Consider the following 25,288-nt stretch of genomic DNA (forward strand, 5'->3'; position numbering starts at 1 on the left):
AAGGAAGGAAGAAAATGAGGAAGGAAGGAAGGAAGAAAGGAAAGAAAGAAGGAAGGAATAGAAAGATGAGAGGGAATGGGAAGGAAGAAAGAAGGGAGGAAAGGAAAAAGAGAAGGATAAAATGAAATATATTTTGTGGATGCAACGAACAAATTTACACTGACTACAGAAGCCCTGGGGAGAAAAAGGGATGGCATGGCCACTCTCTGAGAGAGATAGAGTGCCTCAACCCTTGCCTGGACAGGCTTTTATTGAGTTTTCTATAGTGTACATCAAAGAAGGTTTTCATTATGCTCAGGTTTGCTTTAGGTGATTACTTTTTACAGATAACAAAGGAAAGGAGGTTACTGATTACTTCTTTCAGATTAACAAGGAAAAATGTTGCAAATGCAAGGGAATGATATGAGTGATTGGTCTGGTTACACTCCAGCCTTGGGAGAATTAGCACAGACTTTAGGAAGCTACTTTAAAAATATGCAGTAAACATTTGCAGCTTCAATTCAGGGTGAGGGAGTTTTAGCAAGAGCAAGCCTCAAATCAGCCTAGGTATAATACAGGCCTAGTTTCCCATGGGAAAGCCAATCCATGGGTTTGGATTCTCGAGTGCCAACTCTTGCCTATCAGTTTTCTGATAGTGCTGGGCTACATTTGCCATTCCATGAGGATAGGTTCCCTATTTTTCTCCCTTGTTTTTAGTTAGGACTGCCATAGATCCCACAAAGCTTGCTACTTGCTGGTCTCTTACGTGACCCTGGGAAAATAATTTGCAAATTCATCGAAGTACACAAAGCATTTTTAGAATCAGTAAATAACCAGTGGCTCCAAAGACCCACACTCAGGTTAAGTACAACAAACCAATTTTGGGGGTTTAGCCAGAAGAGATTGTCACAGAGGGTTTGGAAAACCTCCTGCTTGGTTAAGCATTGAATGTCCTGCAACTGCTGATGCAGCTGCAGCTGCAATTTATCTATTTGTCCCTTTAAGTTGGTAGAAAAAGTCCCTCTTAGATGATGTTGAATGTCACTCCAGGAGTGCTGGCTGGAGTTCCACTGGAGCACAGTGACACACAGCTTGGAGAAGTCTGGACAGGGAGAGTCCAATGGGGTGGAGGTGGGCTGCCACCAGGGAAGCCTTTTCTGTGATATAGCTTCACCCCCCTTCACTGGTGGCTCCAAAGATCCTTCTGGAGAGGAAGCACAGGCATACTCTCTTCCCCAAGTTAATAGCTCAACTGGGCCTTCCCATCTTCCTTTCCCTAATGGGTCTTCCTGCAGGCATGTTTTGCACAAGGTGTTTGTCTATGGGTGACTTTAAATTATCTTCACAATTTAAAAATTTTTATGTATATATTGCTAGCATGGTTAAATTCCTGGGGGATGTTTCCTAACTCCCCCTTTTTTGTTTGCTTAATAATGTTTTAAAGGTTTGGTGAGCTCTTTCAACAATTGCTTGACCTGTAGGATTATAGGGGATACCTGTTTTATGCTAAATTCCCCATTTTTCTAAGAAAGCCTGAGTAGTTTGTGCAACGTATCCTGGGCCATTATTAGGCTTGATTTCTTGTGAATGGCATAAGTGGCTGAAGGCCTCCAGTTTTAACATTCTTTGCTGATTCCCTAGTGAGGGGAGTGGCCTGTGGAGTACCTGAGTGTCTGCTTGGAAGGACAAGGCCCCCTGCTGTTTCTGCATGCTGCAATGAGTTTGAGCAGTGAGTTAATTACTCTGTTGTTCTCAGGACCTGGTAGTTCTTAGGTTTAGGATTAACTTCTGTTTGTCAAATTCAAGGTTGCAACCCTCTGGGGTTAATGCTGACAGTAGGGTGATTTGCATTCCCCATTGTGAGGAGATCTCTGCCCCCAGATATTAAGTGGGGCAGGGAGGATGTGAAGCTGAATTCGTCCAACTTTCCCATTCAGACCAAAACATTTGAGTCTACATACCTTTTCTAGGTTGAGAAATGCCCCCTATTCCAGTTATGGAAATGCAAACAAGATAGAAATCCCTTTCTTGAAATTAAGCACACCAGCAGCCTCCCAAAGTGCGGGGTCTGCTGTCTCTTACCTCAGGGATGACCTAGCTGGAACTCCCCTTCATGACGTGCCGTCTGTGCCAGTTCTAAGTCTACTGCTAGGTGTTGAACAAGCCAAGGTGCCCCATGGAACTGAGGCCTCAGGGATGACTTGGGAAGCCAGGACCCACACCTGGCACCAGGTGTGGGGGAAGGTTGCTCCTGAGTGCACAGGGAGGAAGGGAGGCGAGGGGGTCCAACTTCCCTCCACCACTGTCCCTCCTTGGCAGAGACCTGGCCCCTCCTTGCTTCAAGGGCAAGCATACCCGCTGGGCTCACTGGGCAGGGCCATGATGCTTGCTGCAGGTGAGGTGATCCTCAGAGAAGGGTCTACCAGGCATCCAGAGTCTTTGCCGCTGCCATCCCATAGGCCCCTTCTCTCTGCCTAAGCTTTCCTGATTATGAGGGCTTCTGTGCCCTGCTTTTCCCCATATTTCTAAATCTAAAGATGCCTTATCAGGGAGACATTGAGCAGCCTTAAAAAGCTGAATTAGCTTAAAACATTGCTCCTGTTCCTTGGAGAGCATGGTAGAGGATTCGTAGAAACCTTTAAGGAAATTTTTTCACAAATAAAAGAACCTTTTCTGAAATTTCTCTTGCTGCAAGCATGGTGGTTTCAAAACCAGTTTCAGTTTCATTTTCACTCTGTCTGCACCTTTAAATCCTACTTCTTCCTAGTGAAAAGAATGTAGTGGGTTAAAATGTGCTCTTGGTGGAAGTCAGGGAGGAGTACTGGACATTTGAAGGGTACCATAACCCTGCTTGTGGGTCTTGGGTCCTCCCCAAGCGTTTAGGACTGCGAGGGGGAGCTCAAAGCGCTAGGTGACCAGCCTTTATATCGCACTTTCCCGGATGAGCCAGAAGTTAGATAAGTTGTTTCGAAGGTCCCTATAAGGCCCCTGCATGTCTCAGGAATTGATCCCAGACACCCTCACAAGGTTCCAACTCACTTGGAAACACCCAATTTCTGGAGCCAAGGGAAGGAAGTCCCTTTTGTCTTCAGAGCTTGGCAAATGCCAAAAGCTCATAGAAAACCTGTGATTAACACTAAATTCTTATGGAAAGCCTGGTTGAAACCGAAACACTCAGTCACTACCTGCTTTTCCTTATGCAGGCAGATGGAGGGAAAAGGCAAAACCGAAAGGACCACAGGAGGCCGCTTGAAAGAAAGAATTTGCTGAGATACTTATAAATAGCCCTATAACTAGTTGCTGGTTTTAAAGCCGATTAAAGGGAAAGTCTTTCCTCTTTTCCCCAAGCCTAAATATAGGTGGGGGCTGTGCCGCAGGGATGGACTTGTATTTTTACAGCTCGACTCTCCATTGCATGGACTTTTGCTTATGGCTGGTGGGAAACCTAGTGTTCGGTTCCAGTCTACGTCCTAGATAATCCTCTTATGGGTGCCTTCTAGCAGCCAGCACCCTTGTGGCTATTAATGGCTTCACCCGTTCCCACGAGATTGCAGCAGATGCTTGGGAGAGAGAGCAAGGCTCCTGCTTACTAAAGGGGGTGTAGATGCAAAGTGGCTGCAAGAGAGGACAACTTTGGAAGAAATCCCTTTTCCTCTGAAATGCAACACACCCTATGACCTTACCGAAAAGCACTCTGTGTGGTCTGCCCTTAGCCTGAGCTGATGCGCGCACTCCAACCAAGTTGGTGTGTGGTCCACAACTGTAGCTTGTAGCCCTGGGTACCTGTTCCTGTAGCCACTTAAACCCTCAAATTCAGGCTGTGGTCTCTGAATAATACCTAGGTATACAGGAGGTACTAGGAGAAAGAGAGAATCTGGTCAAGAAAGGTCTCATTAGCCTCAAGGGTTATAACCTGGTAGGTTGGTTCAGAGTCACTATTAATGACTAGAATTGATCTTTGCAGATCCTAAATTTGTAGCAGTTAAGGGGAATGCCTTTGGGTAAATAACACAAAACCAACTTCCACTGGTTCTTAAAATTGTTTATGCTTTCTTCATAGCTTCAGAGATAAAAAGTATACTGTTCATAAAAAACTACTAGCTGGAACATAGAGAATACCAAATGCTACACTAAAAGCAATTATTTTCATCATAGATAAAACAGAAACTTTTATCGCAGATATTCACACTGCATAACAAGACCTCAAAGGAAAAGTTTAAAAATGCTAGATGGGCTAGCATTGCTTGAGCAAATGCTGTGCACTGCGAATTGTAATAGATGTTCAGGGGGGTGGTATGAGGATTTGGGAATGGGCAGGAATATGAGATCTTCAAAGAGTAGATAAATAGTTCTTGTTCTCAGTGCACTGTACTGTTTAGAAAGGATTGCACAGTATGTAGAGAATAAAAGCAAACAGTAAATGCTATGTGATATAGTGAAGAAGCTCTGGGATTCAGCAAGAGTGTGTTCTCATTCTGACTCACTATATGGATGTACAACCTTACCAAATCATGTAAACTTTCTGTCTAACAGGCCCTCTGGTCAATGAAGAGAATAAAGTAGTCTCTGAGGTTCCTGACAGGCCACACACCTTATATAAAATAAGTACACGTTTATTTAGTACCAAGAGAATATTTAGTTATAATAATAATATTAAAATATGTAATTTATTATTTTGTGCTAAAATCTTTACATATTACCTTGGTTCATTCTCATGTAATCTTATAAAATTGGTATTTTCTACCCAATTTTTAAATAAAAAGATTCAGAAGGATCCAATATTCTGCTCTTAAGCATTGCACTGTAACAATAACACAAGCTAACATTTATATAGAACTTGTCATATGCCCTGAATAACCCAAGCATTTTACATATATTAATTCATTCAATTTTCACAACATGCCTTATGAGGTAACTACTGTACTATTACAATTTCCATAATACTTCTGAGGAAACTGATTCATGGTAATTTTAAATCACTGACTCGATAAATGACAGATCTGAGATTATAATTCAGGTGGTCTGGCTTCAGATTTCAAGTTCTTAACCAATAGGCAGTTCCATCCTTTGTTCTGTGCATAATTGTGAAAGAGTATGGCAGCTTTAGTACAATAATATAATGACATTATGTTTTACATAATGGCTGATGTGACTCAATGGATTGAATGCTGGCCTGACTACCAAGGAGTCATAGGTTCGATTCCTAGTCAGGGCACATGCCAGGGTTGCAGGCCAGGTCCCCTCTAGGGGGCACATGAGAGGCAACCACATATTGATGTTTCTCTCCCTCTCTCACCTTCCCTTGTCCTCTCTCTAAAAATAAATAAGTAAAATCTTTTTTTTTTAAAAAGACAGTATGCCAAGAAATTTTAGGACATTTCATATGATTGAAGGTTACAATGTGTTTGTCCCCCATAGTTGTGGATTTTTTAATATCCCTTAAAATAATGATTTCTCCTAAATATTATCCTATTGCTGCATCTTTTACTGCCCTGTCTTTTCATTTTCTTTTGTCTACATAAGTAATAAATTCCTGCCAACACACTCCTTGTCTCCAGTCTTGATCTCTTCTCCCTCACTCTTCCTACTCTTCTCAGCATTAGCTTTCTCTGGTACCACTCTGATCTGGTCATGCCTGCTGCTCTGCATGGAGTGCTCTGCTCTGACAGCCCCTTTTCTGAAGCAAGCCCCAATGCCATAGTGTAGAGCAGGGGTCCCCAACTACTGGGCAGTGGACCAGTACCTGTTGGTGGCTTGTTAGGAGCCAGGTGCTGAGCAGGTGAGTGACAGGTAAGTGAACAAACTTCATCTGTATTTACACCTGCTCCCCAATGCTCACATTACTGCCTGAGCTCCATCTTCTGTCAGATCTACAGCAGCATTTAATTCTCATAGGAGTGTGAACTCTACTGTGAACTGTGAATGTGAGGGATCTGGGTTGCATGCTCCTTATGAGAGTCTACTGCCTGATGATGTGAGGTGGAGCTGAGGCAGTGATGCTAGTGCTGAGGACCAGCTGCAAGTACAAATTATCATTAGCAGAGAGGTTTAACTGCACAGAGACTACAATAAATCAATTGCTTGTAGACTCACATCAGAACCCTATCAGTGAGTAGCAAGTGACAAGTGGCATATGATGGCAGACTATGAAGCCATCCTCCCCCTTGTCCCCATCCATGGTAAAATTGTCTTCCACAGAACCTGTCTCTGGTGCCAGAAAGGTTGGGGACCACTTGTGTAGAGAACAGAGCCTCTTTTCATCTCCCTCCTGCTTCCTTATATTTGTTTAAATTCACCACAGTACTGTATGATACCGCTTATATTTGGAATCTAAAAGGCCAAACATATACTGTATTGTGTGTTTACCACCCTGAGTCAAATCTCTGTCAATCACCATTTATTCCCCCATACCATCCTTTAACCCCCATCCCCAGTAATCATCCCAGTGTTGTCTGTGTCCATGAGTTTTTTTCTCTTTTTGCTCAATCATTTCCCCCACCCAGGATCTCACCCCTGACAGCTGTCATCCTGCTCTCTATCTATGAATCTGTCTCTATTTTGCTTGTTCAGTTCATTAGATTCCACATATAAGTGAAATCATATGGTATTTGTCTTTCATCGACTGGCTTATTTCACTTATCATAAGGCTCTCCAGGTGTATCCATGCTGTTGCAAAAGAGTACATTATGTAAATGCATTATAAGTGTCACCTCAATAAATTCAATAAAAAGGAAAAAATAAAACAAAAAGTCAAACTCATAGAAACAGAGAGTAGACTGGTGGTTGCCAACAGTTGAATGAGGGTTGAATTAGAGGGGGATATGGAGAGACATTGGCCAAAGGGTACAAACTTCCAGTTAGGAGATGAATAAGTTCTGGGATCTAATGTACAATTAACAGTACTGTATTGTTTATGGTAAGTTCTTGATGTCTTCAATAGGTTCTGTGACTTTAAGTGAAATTGTGTATAATGAAACCAGTTTTATCATAGGTCAATTGATATGAGATGTTAAGTTCCTAGGGCATCCCATCAACATGACAAAATGATGTTGAGCAAAATGATGTCGAGTGCAAAGACGTAAGTGTCTGAAGTACTTGAAAGTTGCTAAGAGAATAGAACTTAAATGTTCTTACAATTGAGAAATGGTCACTATGTTAGGATAGAGCTATGTTAATAACCTTATTATGGTATTAATTTCACAATATATAATACCTCAAATCATCACATCATATACCTTAAATATGCACAGTGCTTATGTCAATTACACCTGAATAAAGATTGAACAAAGAAATATAATTAACCATTCTAGCCCTGCCAAATTAAATGAATTCTTAACACTCACTATATCATTTATGCTTTAGTGTCTTTTCATAACTGGCACTCTCTTTCCTTCTCTACAAAATACATGCTCCTTTTTTTCTGCCTCACCAACTCTCTGCCCATGTTTCAAGACTCGACTCAAGGATCAACCCTTCTGTGAAGCCTTTCCTGACCCCCAGCCCCCGGGACAGCTCTGGAGTGTTCATCAGCATCCCCATAGTCCTTTCAGAGGCAAGGGCTTGTCTTTTTACCTCTGTATCTTAATGTTTAATATAGTGCCTGGCATGTAGAAAGTTCTAAAATCAGATTAATAAAAATGCATTGAATGACATGGCAGTATTAGTTCTCCCCAGGCCATTTGGGAATGAATACAATAAAAGGGTTAAAACCATGTTTTCTGGCACCAACTCCCTTTGGTTTTTCTCAGTGTATATCACTAGGTCAGAATCTTATTACTTAGATCCCTGATGTGGTCCCCTAACAGGTTTCCTTGACAGAATTTCTCTCCACCGAAACACACTACATTCAATCCATAAGCATATTCATCTCCCTAAAATGAATATCTATACCACTTTTTTGGTGTAAAACTTTAATGTCTATTTTTTCTACCCAATAAAGTTCAAACTCCTTAGTATATATGGCATATATATATATATATATATTCTTCACAATTTGACCATTGCCTTATTTTACTGGTTTATTTAACACTTCTTCCCAAGAAACCTTCTGTTGTCACCATCTCTGTGGCTAATGATGATTGATAGTGACTTATAACTTCCATGTCTCTGTTTGCTAGTGTCAGGCTTTTTTATTCAGAATGCCTGCCATGTCATTTCCATCCTTGCCACCACAACTCTCTCTCCATATCCATTACTTGCTCTTACTTTTCTTTTGTGCACCTTGTGCTTTGTATTTGTACCACACCACTGAAAAGTAATTCCACCATTCTAATCTTCTCTCCAACACCGATTTATTCCACCCACTTTGAGTTTGTCACATTGCATTATCTTGAAGAAGGCAGAACATTTGAGTTTTAATTTATCTTAACCATTTAAAATAAAAATGATTTTGAACATTTTTAATAGAAATGGTGATATATACCTATTTAACTTTTGTGATCATATGATGAAGATCAAATATGGAGTATTTTTTTGAAAGTGCTATAAACTGTTAAGGAGCCTCTTGTTCTGTTTTATTTTATCTTTTATAGTGGTTTGTGAGTCTTATAAAAGCCAGACTTGCAGTATATACAGTGGTACTTTCCCTTTGCATCTTGAACAGTTGAAATATGATGCTTTGCTCCTTACAGGTACTCAGGAAATGTCTATGGACTGAATGATGAATAATCTCCACAGGAAAGAGAGTGAGCCAGTTAGTTGTCCTTGTAGGATTTGTTTGTTAACAAATGTGGAATCATGGAGATTCTCTGATACTCTCAAGCTTCTCTTTTCTCTACCTCCCCAACACACTCACATTCACATCTGCCTGTTTCCAGATCTTCCCAACTGTCACTGCTTTAGGAAGTAAATAGCAGAATCATAATCACCTGGCATTCATTTTACTTTGGTCCTGGTGCTTGTGCTTGGGTGAGCCACTGGAGCCTTTGCCCAAGCCTTACATCTGGAATATGTTCTGGACCTAAGCATATATTTTTGGTTATAATAAAGATGACAAAGACCAGTGACTTATTCCACAAAAGTATGAGGAAAGAGTAATACAGGTGGAGTTAGAAGTTTGAGACACATAGCTTTATGGCTCTTGGTTTTTAGTATTTTATAAAAATCATTATCCAAAACATGTACTCTGAAAAAGTATTTAGTGGGAAATCCAAGATGGTGGAGGAGTGAGTGGAAGTTACACTAACCTCCTCCCAGAACTAATCTGGAATTACAACTAAATTGTGGAGAAATCACCTGGAATGAACAACTGAACAATAGTGAGAGGGAAGACATAACCACAGACAGAAGAATCAGCTTCAGCGCAACCTGCCTGGTAGGGAGTGTAATGTGTACATGAGAGGGCTGGCTGGGTGCCATAAGGTGGCAAGTGAAGCTCCAGAGGGATATTTAAGTGTCCATTTGGATCCTGCTGAGAAGAGTGGGGTCTAAACCCTAAGCTGGGATCCCCAGCCTAGGGCACCAAAGCCCCAAAAGTACACCTAGCAGTGAAAAGCAGTAGGGGTTCTCTCTGCCAGAGACATATGGCTGGAGATGCAAAGAGCCTTTTAAAGGGCCAATGCATACATTTTCATTTTATAGCCACTTACCCTGGGCTCTAGCACAGTATGGGGCAGAGTGGACTAGAGACATCTGAGGAGAGACTGGGGATGGAGGCTTTAGGGAAAGAACTGAGTAGCCACAGGGACTCAGTGCTAAGTCATCCCCCATATGGCAACAGCCATCCTGCTCACCCATTGGAGCAACAGCAGCCTCAGGGGAAACAATAGCCCTACCCCCAGAAGAGATTCTGCCTGCCCTATGGTGCTTAAGCCTGACTGCTGAGTGCAGAGTGACTAGATTAACAACTGAAGGAGGCAGTCATGGATAGTAGATCCCTGGAAGTTTCAAACAAGCTGCCTAAGGCCAGATGGGGTCACCATCTGACATCACCAGAGGCTGATCCAGAAAGAAAAAAAAAGTGGTAAATACTAAATGCTACTGAGACAAAATCCACTGTGGTCTTCTCCATGATTTCTGTTATTTTCTTTCCTGTATAGCTTTTTAACATTCATGTCTTCTTAAATTTTAAGGAGAAGTCACTCTATTTTTAACTGTATCAAGTCACTAGATTTTTAACTATAGTTAATTTCAATTCACATATTTTGCCCCTCCTTTCTCTTACCCAATTTTACCTTTTTTCCTCTCTTACTAATTTTGTTTTCTCTCTTGCTACAACCTGTTTAGATTCTGTACTCATTATTTCTCCCCCATCTGGCCTCTCAAAACCAATTTTCTTGTCAATGATCATCACATCCTTTTTCCTGCTCTTAAAATACCCATGTTGTCTCACCACCTTTAGCAATCTTTGCTTGTTTATTGTGGATAGGGTAGTTGTTGTTGCATTTTTTCAATTTTATCTCCAGATCTTCACTAATTTTATGTTTCAAATCTCAGATTTTACCAATCCCCTTTCCTACTCTTTTTTTTATCTGAAATTTCAGTTTTGCTCTGTCTTAACCTGTTTTTTTCTTTTTTTCTCTTTTACCCTGTCCTTTCCCCCTTTTTTCTTTTCCTTTTCATCTCAATTTTTAATTTTCCCTCTCTTAGACTGGTTTTCATTCCTCACTCTTAGTATTCCCTCTCCATCACCTCAAAATCACTTCCCTTTCCTCTAGACATCTCTTAAGCTTTTCTTTCTTTCTTTTTTCCCTCTTATTCCCATGATACCTGCAGTAATTTTATCTTATATTTGTTGATAGTGCTGTGGTGGATCTTTCTCTCTAATTTGGTTCCTATTTTTTAAAAATATATTTTATTGATTATGCTATTACAGTTGTCCCATTTTCCCCCTTCACTCCCCTCCCCATGCCCACCTCCTCCCACCCACATTCCCCCCTTTAGCTCATGTCCATGTGTCATAAGTTCTTTCACTTCTATGTTTCCCACACCATTCCTGCCCTCCCCCTATTTTCTACCTATCGTCTATGCTACTTATTCTCTATATCTTTTCCCCCTCTCTCCTCTTCCCACTTCCCTGTTGCTAACCCTCCATGTGATCTCCATTTCTGTGGTTCTGCTCCTGTTCTCTTTGTTTGCTTAGTTTACTTTTGTTTTAGGTGTGTTTGCTACTAACTGTGAGTTTGATGTCTTTTTTTTACTGTTCATATTTTTTTATTTTCTTTTTCTTAGATAAATCCCTTTAACATTTCATACAATAAGGGCTTGGTGATGATGAACTCCTTTAACTTGGCCTTATCTGAGAAGCACTTTATTTCCCCTTCCATTCTAAATGAAAGCTTTGCTGGATAGAGTATTCTTGGATGTACTTCCTTGCCTTTCATGACTTGGAATACTTTTTTCCAGCCCCTTCTTGCCTGCAAGGTCTCTTTTGAGAAATCAGCCAACATTCTGATGGGAACTCCTTTGTAGGTAACTGTCCCCTTATCTCTTGCTGCTTCTAGAATTCTCTCCTTCATTTTTATCTTGGGTAATGTAATTATGATGTGCCTTGGTGTGTTCCTTCTTGGGTCCAACCTCTTTGGGACTCTCTGAGTTTCCTAGATTTCCTGGAAGTCTATTTCCCTTGCCATATTGGGGAAGTTGTCCTTTATTATTTGTTCAAATAACTTTTCCACTTCTTGTGTTTCCTCTTTCCCTTCTGGTGCCCCTATAATTCAGATATTGGAACGTTTAAAGGTGTCCTGGAAGTCCCTAAGCCTCTCCTCATTTTTTTGAATTCTTGTTTCTTCATTCTTTTCTGTTGGGTTGTGCCTTTCCTCCTTCTGGTCCCTTCCATTGATTTGAAACCCAGTTTTATTTCCATCACTATTGGTTCCATGTGCATTTTTCTTCATTTCACTTATTGTAATCTGCATTTTTTCATCTATTTTATGACTAAAGTCCACCAATTCTATGAGCATCCTGATCACCAGTGCTTTGAACTGTGCATCTGATAGGTTGGCTATTTCTTGGTCGCTTAAAAAAATTGGCTCTGGGGCTTTTAACTCTATTTGAGCCATCTTTTTTATTTATTTATTTTTTTTCCTTTGGTCTGGTTGTGCCTGTTACATATGAAGGGTGAAGCCTTTGGTGTTCACTAGGGTGGGGCACCTCAGTCGTTGAGTTGTGATGTTGTTTGTGGGGGTGGGGTCCGAGAGGGAACAATGGCACCCACTCCGCTCTCACCAGGACTCCAGTTCCCCTTGCCACTTCCCACAAGCAAATTGGTTCCCCCTGGTGCTGGCTCCCGGGCGGGTGGGCTAGTGCACTCTCTTAGACTCTGTGGGTTTCCCCAAGGAGCCTCCTGTGAGGCTGAGAGAATCTCCCAGCCTCAACTTCCACAGGTGTTTTCAATCAGTGCCTTCAGGCTTTGTTTCCCGGTGCTGGGTCCCTGGGATGCGTGGTCTGTGTCGCGCTGCCTGTTTTTGCTTAGTTCTGCACGAATGTGTGGCTGCAGACAGCCAGCTGCCTTGCACACCTCACTGGGTCTGCTTGTTGCCTCCCGTGCCCAGGGTCTGCCACCGGTTCATCAGCTGCGGTCTGCGCCCTGCATGCACGCGTCTGCCAGCTACCAATTTTTCCTGCTCATACCCCTCAACCCCTCTGTGTAGCTCTCTGATTCCGCCCCTCCTTACCGGACTGGATGTATGGTATTCAGACTTTCATTCGGTTAATTTCTCTCTGTTCTGGTTGTTTTTTGTTTGTAAATTCTTGTTGTCCTTAGTTTTGGTTGTGCGAGGAGGTACAGTGCGACCACCTATGCCTCCATCTTGGATCCTCCTCCTGGTTCCTATTTTTAATTATTTATTCACTTTTTCTCCATTTTATTTCTCTCACTATTTTATTTCATTTCATTTCATTTCATTTCATTTCATTTCATTTCATTTCACTTTCTGTGAAAACCTAATACACTTCCCTTCTCTTACTCCATTCTGCCTTCTTCATTCTCTTTTTTATTTATGATGTAAATTTTACTTTCTCCTTTAGCATTGCTCTGATTCCCTACTCTTATTAGTGCTCTTCCCTCTACCCTCTCAAAATCATTTTGCTTTCAGTAGGTCAACTCATATTTGCTTTCCTTTATTAACAGTAGTCTTAATCTCTTCACACCCTAGTCAATACTGGTTCATTTTCATTGATAATAGGATTACAGGTGGGAGTTACTTTTGTTGGTGGGGGTTTCTTTTCTGGGATATGTGGGTTTTTTTTTTTTTTTGGCAGCACCTGCACAACAGCATATATGGGTGGAGTGACACCCATTCAACCAGCTGGAGGGAAGAACCCACCAAAGAAAGACCCAACATCAATCAAAACCCAATTACATCCAGAGAGCTAACATAAAAAGTATAAAGGGCATCCCAAAAGCATCAAGTTCAAGAAATCAAAAAGACTGCACTACTAAATCCTACAGGTCTCCTACCATAGAAGTTCACACCACAAAGACAAGGAGGCAAACAGACCAATTTAAGAAGCAGAAGCAAACAAAAAGAATCTCCCCAAAAATGAGAAGACAAACAACCCCTAATCAAAAGGAAAGGAGGAATCTTCAGGGTGCTAAATGAAATAGAGGCAAGAAAACTATCAGACATTGAGTTCAAAGCAGTGGTTATAAGGGAGCTCAATGAGCTCAGTGAGAATTACCCAAAACTAGAGAGAAGCTACAAGGAATTTATTGTAAACTACATCAGCATAAAAAAGGACATAGAAACTATTAACAAGGGCCAGGAAGAAATGAAGAATACATTTTTTGATTTCAAGAACATAGTAGAAGGAATCAAAAGCAGGCTAGATGAAGAAGAGGGTCAAATCAACAAGCTGGAGAACAAGGTGGAAAAAAAATTCCCAGAAACAGCAAGAAGAAAAAAAGACCTAAAAAATTATGAGGACTTAAGGGAACTGCAAGACACCATGAAACATGTTAATATGCATATATTAGGAATACCAGAAGGAGAAGAAGAGGAGCAAGATAGAACACCTGCTTGAAAAGATAATGATGGAAAACTTCCCTCATCTGATGAGAAAAATGTCACACAAGTCTAGGAAGCACAGAGGGTCCCAATCAAGAGGAACCCAAAGAGGTCCATTCCAAGACACATTGTAATTAAAATGGCAAAAGTCAAAGACAAAGAGAGAATCTTCAAGACAGCAAGGGAAGAGTAGGAAGTAACATAAAATGGAGCTCCGATAAAGCTAGCAGCTGACTTCTTAACAGAAACACTATAAGCCAGAAGGGAATGGCAAGAAATATTCCAAATAATGAAAATCAAAGACCAGCAACCAAGATTACTCTATCCAGCAAGGCTCTCATTTAAAATGGAAGGCTAACTAAGGAGTTTCCTGGACAAAAGAAGGCTCAAAGAATACACCTCCACCAAACCAGTATTGGAAAATATGCTAAAGGGACTGTTTTAAGAAGATGAAGAAAAAGAGTGATAGAGAGAGGAACACAGGTACAAAATGGAAAAATAACAATAAATAAGTACCCATCAATAATAACCTTAAATGTAAATGGATTAAATACACCAATTAAAAGGCATAGGGTAGCTGAATGGATAAGAAAATATGACCCACACATATGCTGCCTACAAGATACGCAACTCAGAACAAAAGACCTACACAGATGGAAAGTGAAGTGATAGAGAAAAAAGTACTCCAACAAATGAGCAGGAAAAAAAGCCAGGGGAGTAATACTTCTATCAGACAAAATAGACTTCAAACAAGGGCCATAAAAAGAGACACAGAAGGAAACTTCATAATACTTATGGGAAGAATCCATTAAGAAGACATAAACATTGTAACCATATATGACCCAACATAGGAGCACCCAAGTATATAAGGAAAATCTGGAGGGCTTCAAGAAAGATATAGACAGCAACACACTTTTACTAGGTGATTTTAACACCACACTGTCAACAATGGATAGATCTTCAAAACAAAATATGAACAAAGATATTGTGGCACTGAACAATGCACTAGATGAAGTGGACTTAACTGATATAGAATCTTTCATCCCAAAGAAGCAAAATACACATTCATTTCAAATGTACATGGAAAATTTTCAAAGATACACCACATGATAGGACACAAAACAAGCCTTAACAAATTCAAGAAAATTGATCAATTGTATCAAGCATTTTCTTAGACCATAAGGAATTGAAAGTAGAAACCAACCTCAAGTAAAAAAAACTCAAAACATTCAAATTTATGGAGATTGAATAGTATTGTATTAAACAATGTCCTAAGGATGAGATCAAGGAAGAAATCAAAAAGTCTCTGGAAACAAATGAAAATGAATATCCAAAAGTGCAAAACCTATGGGACACAATGAAGGCAGTCCTGAGAGGGAAGTTCATAGCAATACAGGCCTACCTAAAAAACATAGAAACTTCAAAAAGCAACCTAACTCTACGTCTACAAAAACCGGAGGAACAACAACAAAGTACAGAGTCAGTGCAGGAAGGAAATAATCAAGATCAGAGCAGAATTAAATGACATGAAGTCTAAAAGAACAATTCAAAGGATCAATAAGTCCAGGAGCTGGTTCTTTGAAAAGATAAACAGAATTGACAAACCTTTAACCAGACTCATAAGAAAAAAAGAGAGAGGATCCAAATAAGTAAAATCAGAAATGAAAGAAGAGAAATTACAACTGAGACCACAGAAATACAAATAATTGTCAGAAATTACTATGAACAACTATATGCCAGCAAATTTGAAAACCTATGTGAAATGGACAAATTTCTAGAAACATATAATTTTCCAAAACTGAATAAAAAGAAGCAGAAAGGCTGAATATACTGATGATAGCTGATGAAATTGAAGTGGTAATCAAAAATTTTATTACACGAAAGTCCTGGACCTGATGGTTTCACAGGAGAATTTTATAAAACATTTAAGGAGAGCTAACCCATTTCCTTCTCAAACTACTCCAAAAAATCCAAGAAGAAGGAAGACACTCAAACTCTTTTTATGAGGCTAGCATCATCCTAATCCCCAAACCAGATAAAGACACAACAAAGGAAGAAAACTACAGGGCAATATTGCTAAAGAACATAAATGCTATAATCCCCAACAAAATATTGGCAAACCACATTCAGCAATACATTAAAAAGATCATACACCATGACCAAGTGGGATTTACCCCAGGGATGCAAGAAGGTAAAATATTCACAAATCAATAAATGTAACACATCACAAAAACAAAAGGAAAGACAAAAATCACATGATCATATCAATAGATACAGAAAAACATTTGATAAATTACAGCACCAATTTGTGATCAAAACACTCAGCAAGGTTGGACTAGAGGGAGCATACTTCAACATAATAAAGTCCATATATGTGAAGCCTACAGCCAATATCAAATTCAATGGAAAAAACTAAACATTTTCCCAAGATTAGGAGCAAGACAAGGGTGTCCACTTCACCACTTCTACTCAACATAGCATTAGAAGTTCTAGCTACAGTGATCAGACAAAAAAACCCCACAATTTCTTATTATATGAAATGATAAAGGGACTTATCTAAAAATAAGATAAAAAATATAAACAGTAAAATGACAACAAACTCACAACGATCAACAATCGAACCTAAATAAACACAAAAATAAAAATAAACTAAGGAAACAACTAGAACAGGAACAGAAGCACAGAAATGTAGATAACCTGGAGGCTTACCAGTTGGGGAGGGAAGAGGTAGAAAAAAGGAAAAGGTACAGGGATTAAGAAGCATAAATTGTAGGTGGAAAATAGACAGGGGAAGGTTAAAAATCGTATAGGAACTGTAGAAGCCAAAGAACTTATATGTATGACCAATGGACATGAAATAAAGGGTGGAGGGATGTGGATGGAAGGGGTTTGCAGGGAGGTGGGGGATAAAGAGGGGGGGAATGGGACAACTCTAACAGCATAATCAATAAAGTATATTTGAAAAATTGGAAAAAGAAATAAGAGGCATCCAAATTGGAAAGGAGGAAATAAAACTGTCATTGTTTGCAGATGACATGATAGTGTATATAGAAAATGCTAAAGATTTCACCAAAAAATTACTCAACTTAATAAGAGAATTTGGCAAAATGGTGGGATACAAAGTCACCATTCAGAAATCAAAGGCATTTTTGAACACCAATAATGAAATATCAGAAACAGAAGTTAGGACAAAAATCCCATTTGCTATAGCAACAAGAAAAATAAATTACCTAGGAATAAACCTAACCAAGGAGGTAAAAGGCCTGTACTCATAACTACAGAACTCTGAAGAAAGAAATTAAGGAAGACACAAATAAATGGAAGCAAACACCATGTTCATGAATTGGAAGAATTAACATCATCTAAATGTCCATGCTACCCAAAGCAATTTGTAGATTCAATGCAATCTCTGTAAAAATACCAGTGACTGCCCTGGCTGGTGTGGCTCAATGGATTGAATGGTGGCCTGTGAACCAAAGGGTCACCAGTTCAATTCCCAGTCAGGGCACGTGCCTAGGAATGTGCCCTGTATGCCAGGTCTCTTCAAGGGGAATTCAATAGGCAACCACACATTAATGTTTCTCTTCCTCTCTTTCTCCCTCCCTTCCACTTTCTCTAAAAATAAATAAATAAAATCTTTTAAAACATACCAAAGACACATTTCACAGATATAGAATAAATATTTCAAAAATTTATATGGAACCATAAATGACCCCAAGTGTTCTCACCAATTTTGAGAAAAAAGAACAAACAGGAGGGGTCACAATATCTGATATCAAACTATATTGCAAGTATGCCAGTCTGTTGCTGACATAAAAACAGACACATAGATCAGTGGAACAGAATAGAGAGCCCAAAAATAAACCCATGTCTCTATGGTCAATTAATATTCAACAAAGAAGAGCATAAACTGGAGTAAAAATAGCCTGTTCAACAAATGGTGTTGGGAGATCTGGACAGCTACATGCAAAAAAATGGAACTCCATCTCCAACTTACATCATACATAAAAATAAACTCAAGATGGATAAAAGACTTACATATAAGTCATGATACCATAAAAGTCCTAGAGGAGAACATAGGCATGAAAATTTCACATATTCCATGCAGCAATATTTTCACTGATATTTCCCTAGAGCAAAGGATTAAAGGAAAGAATAAACAGATGTGACTTCATTAAATTAAAAAGCTTCTGCATGACTAAAGAAAGTAACAGCAAAATGAAAAAGGAACCAACTGTGTGGGAAAATGTAATTGCCAGTGATACTTTGGACAAGGGTTTGATCTCCGAAATACATAAAGAACTCACACAACTCTACTCCAGGAAAACAACAATCCAATTAAAAAATGGGCAAAGGACCTGAACAAACACTTCTCCAAGAAGGACATAGAGAGCCCAGAGACATAGATGTTCAGCATCACTAGTCATCAGAGGAATGCAGATTAAAACCACAATGAGATACCACTTCACACCAGTCAGAATGGCCATCATAAACAAATCAATAAACAACAGTGTTGGTGAGGATGCAGAGAAAAGGGAACCCTAGTGCACTGTTGGTGGGAATGCAGACTGGTGCATCCATTGTGGAAAAAACAGCATGGAATTTGCTCAAAAAATTACAAATGGAACTGTCTTTTGAACCAGCAATTCCACTGCTGGAATTATACCCTAAGAATCCTGAAACACCAATTCAAAATAATATATGCACCCCATGTACAATAGCCAAGTGCAAGAAACAGCATAAGCACCCAACAGTAAATGAGTGGATCAAAAAATTTTGGCACATTTACACAACGGAATACTATGCATCAGAAAGAAGGAGCTCCTACCCTTCTCAACAGCATGGAAGGAACTGAAGAGCATTATTTGAAATGAAATAAGCCAGGCAGTGAAAGACAAATACCATATGATCTCACCTATAAGTGAAACCTAATCAACAAACCAAACAATTGAGAAAAATAGAACCAGAGTCATGGAAATAAAGAAGAAACTGACAGATTCTAGAAGGGAAGGGAGGAGGGGGATAACACGGGAAAGAAGGGAAAAGATCAAATCAAGGAACATGATAAAGGACACATGGATAAAGACAACAGGGGGTGGATTTAATGTGGAAGGTGGGGTTGGGCAGGGGAGAGTAATGGAGGGGGGATGAGGACAACTGTAATTGAACAACAATTAAAAAACTGTAATTACAAAAAGAGCAAAAAGCCCATGACAAAGCATGTACTCTAACAGATACCACTGCAAAGATTAAAGAGTTCTTGACATGATTATGAAAGAGAACAGGTCCTTAGAATAAAGGACCCATGATGCGTCTGGTACTATCAGTGAAGCTGAGATCCAGGTTAAGTGTTACCTTTGAGGAGTACTCGAGGCAGGTGTCTGGGTGTCACATCTGTGCTGTGCCAAGCCATGTGGCAATCCAGATCAAAAAGAGAAATCAGTAATATTGATTCCACCTTTAAAAGTATATTTTGTTCATCATGAATTTTTCCATTTTTTATTATAATGCTTTAAAATCTTATCTTGTTTATTTAGCTTTTGACCCATATTACATCTATACCCAAAGCAAGTACCTTACTCATCTAACATTATTCCCAGCCTTTATTCACTTGATTTTAATGTGTATGTCTGTGTGTGTACTGGTAACAAATAAAATACATTTAAAAATTGTCTCAATTATAGAAAAAGTGCTTGCTTTCCAGACTACAAATTATTAAATGATCATTATTATTATAATATCAACATTTAGTGGCTAATTGTTTTTTTATTCCTACAAGATGTTTTCTAGAATATTGTGGTGGTGTTGTCCTTCTTGTAATTTAAAACCTAGCAGGATGTATTCAGGGAACACTTAGATGCAGTTGACAATGTTCTAGATGCTCTGAGTGGTAGGCTTACATGCTTTATAGTCTATTTCTCCTGGCAACCCTGACTGATAATACAGTTTCTTTTAAAACTAAACTTTATTTTTTAAAGTACTTCTGGTTCACAACAAAACTGTCTGAAAGCACAGAGTTCCCATATTCCTCACCCTGATTACCTCTCTTCCTGCCCACATCCCCTGCTACCAACATCCCCCACCAGAGTGGTACATTTATCACAATCAACGAACCTACATTGAAATATCATTATCACCCAAAGTCCATAGTTTAACTAAGGTTTACTCTTGGTATTGAATATTCTATGGGTTTGGAAAAATGTATAATGACATGTGTCCACCAGTATAGTATCATATATGATAGTTTCATTGCCTTAAAAGTCCTTTATGCTCCACGTAGTCCTCCCTCCCCACAACCCTGTAATAACTGACCCTTTTACTGTCTCCATAGCTTTGCCTTTCCCATAATGTCACACAGTTGGAATCATATAATATATAGCCTTTCAGATTGGCTTCTTTAACCTAGCAATTTATTTAAGGTTCCTTCCTGTCTTTCCATGGTTTGATAATTTATTTTTTACCTGTAAATAATATTTCATTGTCTGGATGCTATTATATTTATTTTCATCTGAGGAAAACAAGACTTAGTGAGATAAAGTACCTACAACAAAGTCAAAATGAACAGAGAGAGGAAATTTGAAATCCAAATTCCCTGATGCCGTTTCAAGTGCTGTTTCCATGAATCTACAGGTGCTTCAGATGAGAAAGTAGTGAACATGTCCAAATATTTATGGATACTAAAATAAAGTGCTTTAATTGAGGCCTCAGATGAATGGAGCAGTCTTTAAACTTCATTTTTAGATATGGCTTGATTGGGACAAGCTGTCATTTATTCTTTGGTTATTCCAGAAAGGTTTCATGGAATGTACAGTTATTCAGAGGCATTTTAAAGGCTTCTTAAAGGGTGAAAGTTAGACTGGGACTTACAGATTTCCCAAGCATATGATGAAAATTGAGAAATGTAGAAGAACGTGCAAACTAGTTAACTTTTTGAGAAACTCCCCCCACACAGCACATGTATTGTTGTATAGACCAGCTATCAAATTAGCACAACTAAAAGATGACACAAACTGAATTTTCAATAGATTCAAGTTTATGTTTTCCTTATTGTGATATTTTCCTTCCTCACTTAATGTATCTACAATAGATACTGACAATAGCTTGCATTTTTAAAGCACTTACTAAGTGTCAAGCCTGGTGCTAACTACTTTCATGCATTGACTTATTTAATTCTCCCCATATGTCTAAAAAGTAGCTTCAATTTTCCCACCCACTCTTCAGATAAGGAAATTCCATATATGAATAGAAGTCACTTGTTCTGGAGTGAACCTTACATCCATGTTGGTCTGATGTCAGAGCCCAGACTCTACTCACTACATCCAGTATTATTAGGTATCAAAAGTGTATTAAACTGGTGTTAATTTTTTCAGCACATTTGAGTATCCTCTTTAGACTTTTGAGAAAAGTCGTGCAGAAAAACTTGGCATTACTGAAAAATACTAAATCTACCATTCAACAGTGATGTTCTAAGGACCATCAAGTTGCCCAAATGTAGACTAGATATTTGTGACCAGGAAAAGGAGTTGTATGTTTTATAACTTTGATGTATCTGCATTTATGTGTAGTTATACCAGATAAACAGTCAGTTCTTCAAATAGAGAAGAAAACTTATATTGTAAGTTGACAAATTGGCTATGTCTCATATATTACACCAATACTCCTTAATAAATACAAGAGAAGCCAACATTTGTTGAACACTGTGGCAAGGATTTTATTCCCTCAGCAATGAGGCATTGCTATGTTCATTTTACAGGTGAGAAAACCCAAGCTCAGAAAAGTGGTTTGCTCAATTACCAAAGAGCCAGCAAATGGTACAGACAGGATTTCCAGTCACATCTGTTTGGTTCCAAAGTGTTTATTCTTTATTGTATAATGTAATGCTTTTTATTAAGCTCAGTTTCCAAGATAAATGTTGTTTCTGCTTTTTATATGTTGGCCATGTTGAATGTGCTCTTACTTAGATGCCTTGTGAAGGCATGGTATGGTAATGGTAATTAAAATGGATAGGAGGAGAGAAGGTTTCAGGGGCATGTTGTAAGTTTAGTGTTGGCTCTGAAATATGCAGGTGATCTTTAAAGGAAACACTCAGAGTTATCAGTTCAATTCTCTGAACTGCATATTCATTCTCTCTCTCTTTCTCTCTCAAACATAATTCCTTTGTGATTTAAAATTAATCACTTGTGGACCACTTTGGAAGTGGTAAGACATGACTTACAGATATATATAGAAATACTGAGTTGACAGCTAAATGGATTGGAATGTTTCTTGGAGCAGTTCTCAGTTTGTCATTTACTCTATTTAAATTCAAGGTCCTTGGGCCTCATCTGTTTTCTGAGCTGAGGAAGCTCTAACTTGAGAATCAGGATAGGAATGCCAGTTAATCTCCATGTCCACTTCTCTGCAAGCTTGGATTTGAAGAAATGAGCCACAGAAAATAGATGGTAAAACACTAAACCTGTTTCTAATCAGAATTGGCACTTGCAAAAATGAATTCAGTAGATAGCAGTTATGTAAATAGAACACTGAGCTGCAGTCAGGAACTGGGCTCTGGACCTGGCTTCTCAAGTAACCCAAATGGTAATTCAGAAGCATCCAATGAGTGCTAATGTATAGAAAAACAGATGTAGCAGGTGATAAATAACTATCTATAATATATACATATATTTTATGTATATTTAAATTCTAAAGTTGTTATGGCAGAAATGGAATCAAATTATTTTAGATCAGAAGAAATCACAGAGACCTGATTAGTCTAATTTCCCCAGAATGTAAATAAGAAAATTTGTCAATAATCATTGCCGTTGAGAATTAGTATGAAACAATTTTTGTTACCACGTGTTTTTCTTACAAAAATCATTACCATGCTATTCTAGCAAACACTGGTAGGTTTCTGAAGTAAAACAATGTTGTTGTTTTTTTAACAACATTATATCAAATTAGGTAACAATTACATATAGACCATGAATTTAATAAATGAAGCATAATTTTCTATACAATTCATGATTTAATAGTCTCTTCATGGTTCTTTGTACTGAGAAAGGGACTTTTCATTGCTCACTTTGTTCTTAAGACTAACAACAGACTCTGTAATCTTCAACCTCTTTAGTACCAAGGAGCTCTTCTTGATTTACTTCCAGGTTTTTGTCTGTGGCTGTTTTGGGGAAGTGTTTCCAGAATCTTTTTTTCTGAGAAGCTATTTGTCCATCACTCTTCTATATCTGCTTCAGTCTTATTCTCCTCCCATTCTTCAGTTTTCCAAGACTCGTGGTATAAAACTATTAGCAGATATATTGCAGAATCATAATTCTGCCTCTTTAAAGGACACCTGCTTTCATGGTAAGCACATCTGGGGTCTTACAGTATCATCCCCTACAGCTTTAATGTTTTTTTTTTTTTTTCAGATGATCATCTAAATTCAAACTGGAACATTTTACCCTTGAAGTTACTACTTATGATTTGGGGTTTTGAGTAAATGGTCCTGATGCATATCTGATAGTCAGATATGTCAATTTCTATTTTTTTTAATCTTCACTTAAGGATATGATTTTTTTTAATTTTTTGAGAGAGAGGAAGGAGAGGACAGAGACAGACAGACAGACAGACATTGATGTGAGGGAGAAGCATTGATTAGTAGCCTTCCATATGTGCCTGATCCAGGGATAGACCCCACATCCTTTTGCTGTATGGGATGATGTTCCAACCAGCTGAACCGCCCAGCCAGGGCTCCACTGTGTCAATTCCAATTAGAAAATGTTTCTTGCATTTTTCGTTACTGTGTAGTACAGCTGGTCACTCAGTGCAGAGATATTTAAGAGCTTCACAATGTTTTTAAATTGCTACAGGAGTCAGTTGCAGAAAATTGGGGATGTTGAAAAGTTCTAGATTTCCCTCCTTTGCTGTGGGCACCTGAATTTTACTGGATAACTCATTTGAACGGGAAGAGGTAATGCAAAGGGTCTGAGTGCTGCTGCAACAGGTAAACACTGTCCAGTACTGGTCAATGACCATTTCCTATGTCCTAGGAGGTAGCACCTTTCTTCTCATCAACCTTTCAGATTTGGAAATTCTTTCTGCTGTACTGGGCTTGATCTCCTTGTGGCAGTCACTTTGTGCTTGTGACCAGCCACACAGAATTGGAGACAGCATGCAGGGTCCTGGGTCCTGGCTGTAGGGCTAGCCGTGTGGGGCATGAAGAGGCTGTCTAGCTATGAATATAGAAAGCCCCTTCATATTCTTTTTCTACAAGGTGGGCTAAAAATAATTATAGTATTTACTCAGGAGTCCTGACCTACCTACAAATTAGCTATGTGGCTTTCTGCAGATTTGGGCATTAGTTTTCTTCTGTAGAATGAGAGGAGGTTGGAGACTTTGAATTCCTTTGCCAGTGATTTTGTAAATACACCTCTGATTGGGGTGTGCTTCAGTTGAATCTTCTTAGTTCAGGTGCATAGCTGGATCTTCATCTAGTAAAATCATTATCTCTTATTTTTTACTAGCCACAGAGCATCAATTATACTTAGACATATCTATTGCTTTCCGTAATTGTGGTCATATGTTTATATAGCTCTCAATAGTTATAGAGCTCCATTACATACTATATATCATTTTGTCTCTCAATAACCTAGATGAAGGGAGGCAGCATCAAACATGCTTCTTCATCTGTGGGCTACCCCCAGGATTTCCCCCACTGCTGGTAACATCCCTACCTGGGGCCACTGGTGGGAGGAAGGGAAGGGGTGCTGGAGCTGATTTGCCCCATTTGCCGCAGTATAGGTTTTTCAAGATGATGGCAGAGTAGATGGATCTTGCACTCATCTCATCCCAGGACCAAAATGGAAATAAAAGTAAACTGAGGAACAATGACCCTTAATAACCAACTAAAGACCAGCTGAAGAGGAGTCTTATAACCAAGGATTTGCAGAAGAAGCCATGTTGAGACTGCACCTGAGACTCACAATTAGCCAGCCTGAGGGTCTATCCCATACAACAACAGGTCAATAGAAATTTAAATTCAATTACAACAGGGGGGCCCATATAACCCACACAAGGGACATTCCTAGAGCATCCAGCTTAGGAAATAGAGCTAACTGTATAGGAGACTGTTTGGCATGACGTGGGTCCAGCTCCCAGTGGAAAGCGAGGTCTGACGCACAGGACCCATGCCCATGGATAGGTTCTCCTATGGGGAATCAGGCCTGCATTGTACCTAGGCTGCTTTGAGATTTGCTTTTGCTAAAACTCCCTCACCCTGAATTGAGCAAAGGCTTACAGTAACTTCCTAAAATCTGTGCTAAGCCTTCCAAGAACGAGCGTAACCAGTTCAACCACTTTTCCCTTTTCATTTGCAAATATCCTTCTTCTGT

The 25,288-nt window shown here is 39.2% G+C and overlaps 1 pseudogene; it reads right to left on the minus strand.

Moving 5' to 3' along the window:
• Positions 1–22,904: 22,904 nt before the first annotated feature.
• On the minus strand, positions 22,905–24,071 carry LOC114510255 (annotated as a pseudogene).
• Between the last annotated feature and the right edge of the window lie 1,217 nt (positions 24,072–25,288).

Source organism: Phyllostomus discolor, chromosome 13 (genome assembly GCF_004126475.2).
Source record: "Phyllostomus discolor isolate MPI-MPIP mPhyDis1 chromosome 13, mPhyDis1.pri.v3, whole genome shotgun sequence".
Classification (NCBI taxonomy): domain Eukaryota; kingdom Metazoa; phylum Chordata; class Mammalia; order Chiroptera; family Phyllostomidae; genus Phyllostomus; species Phyllostomus discolor.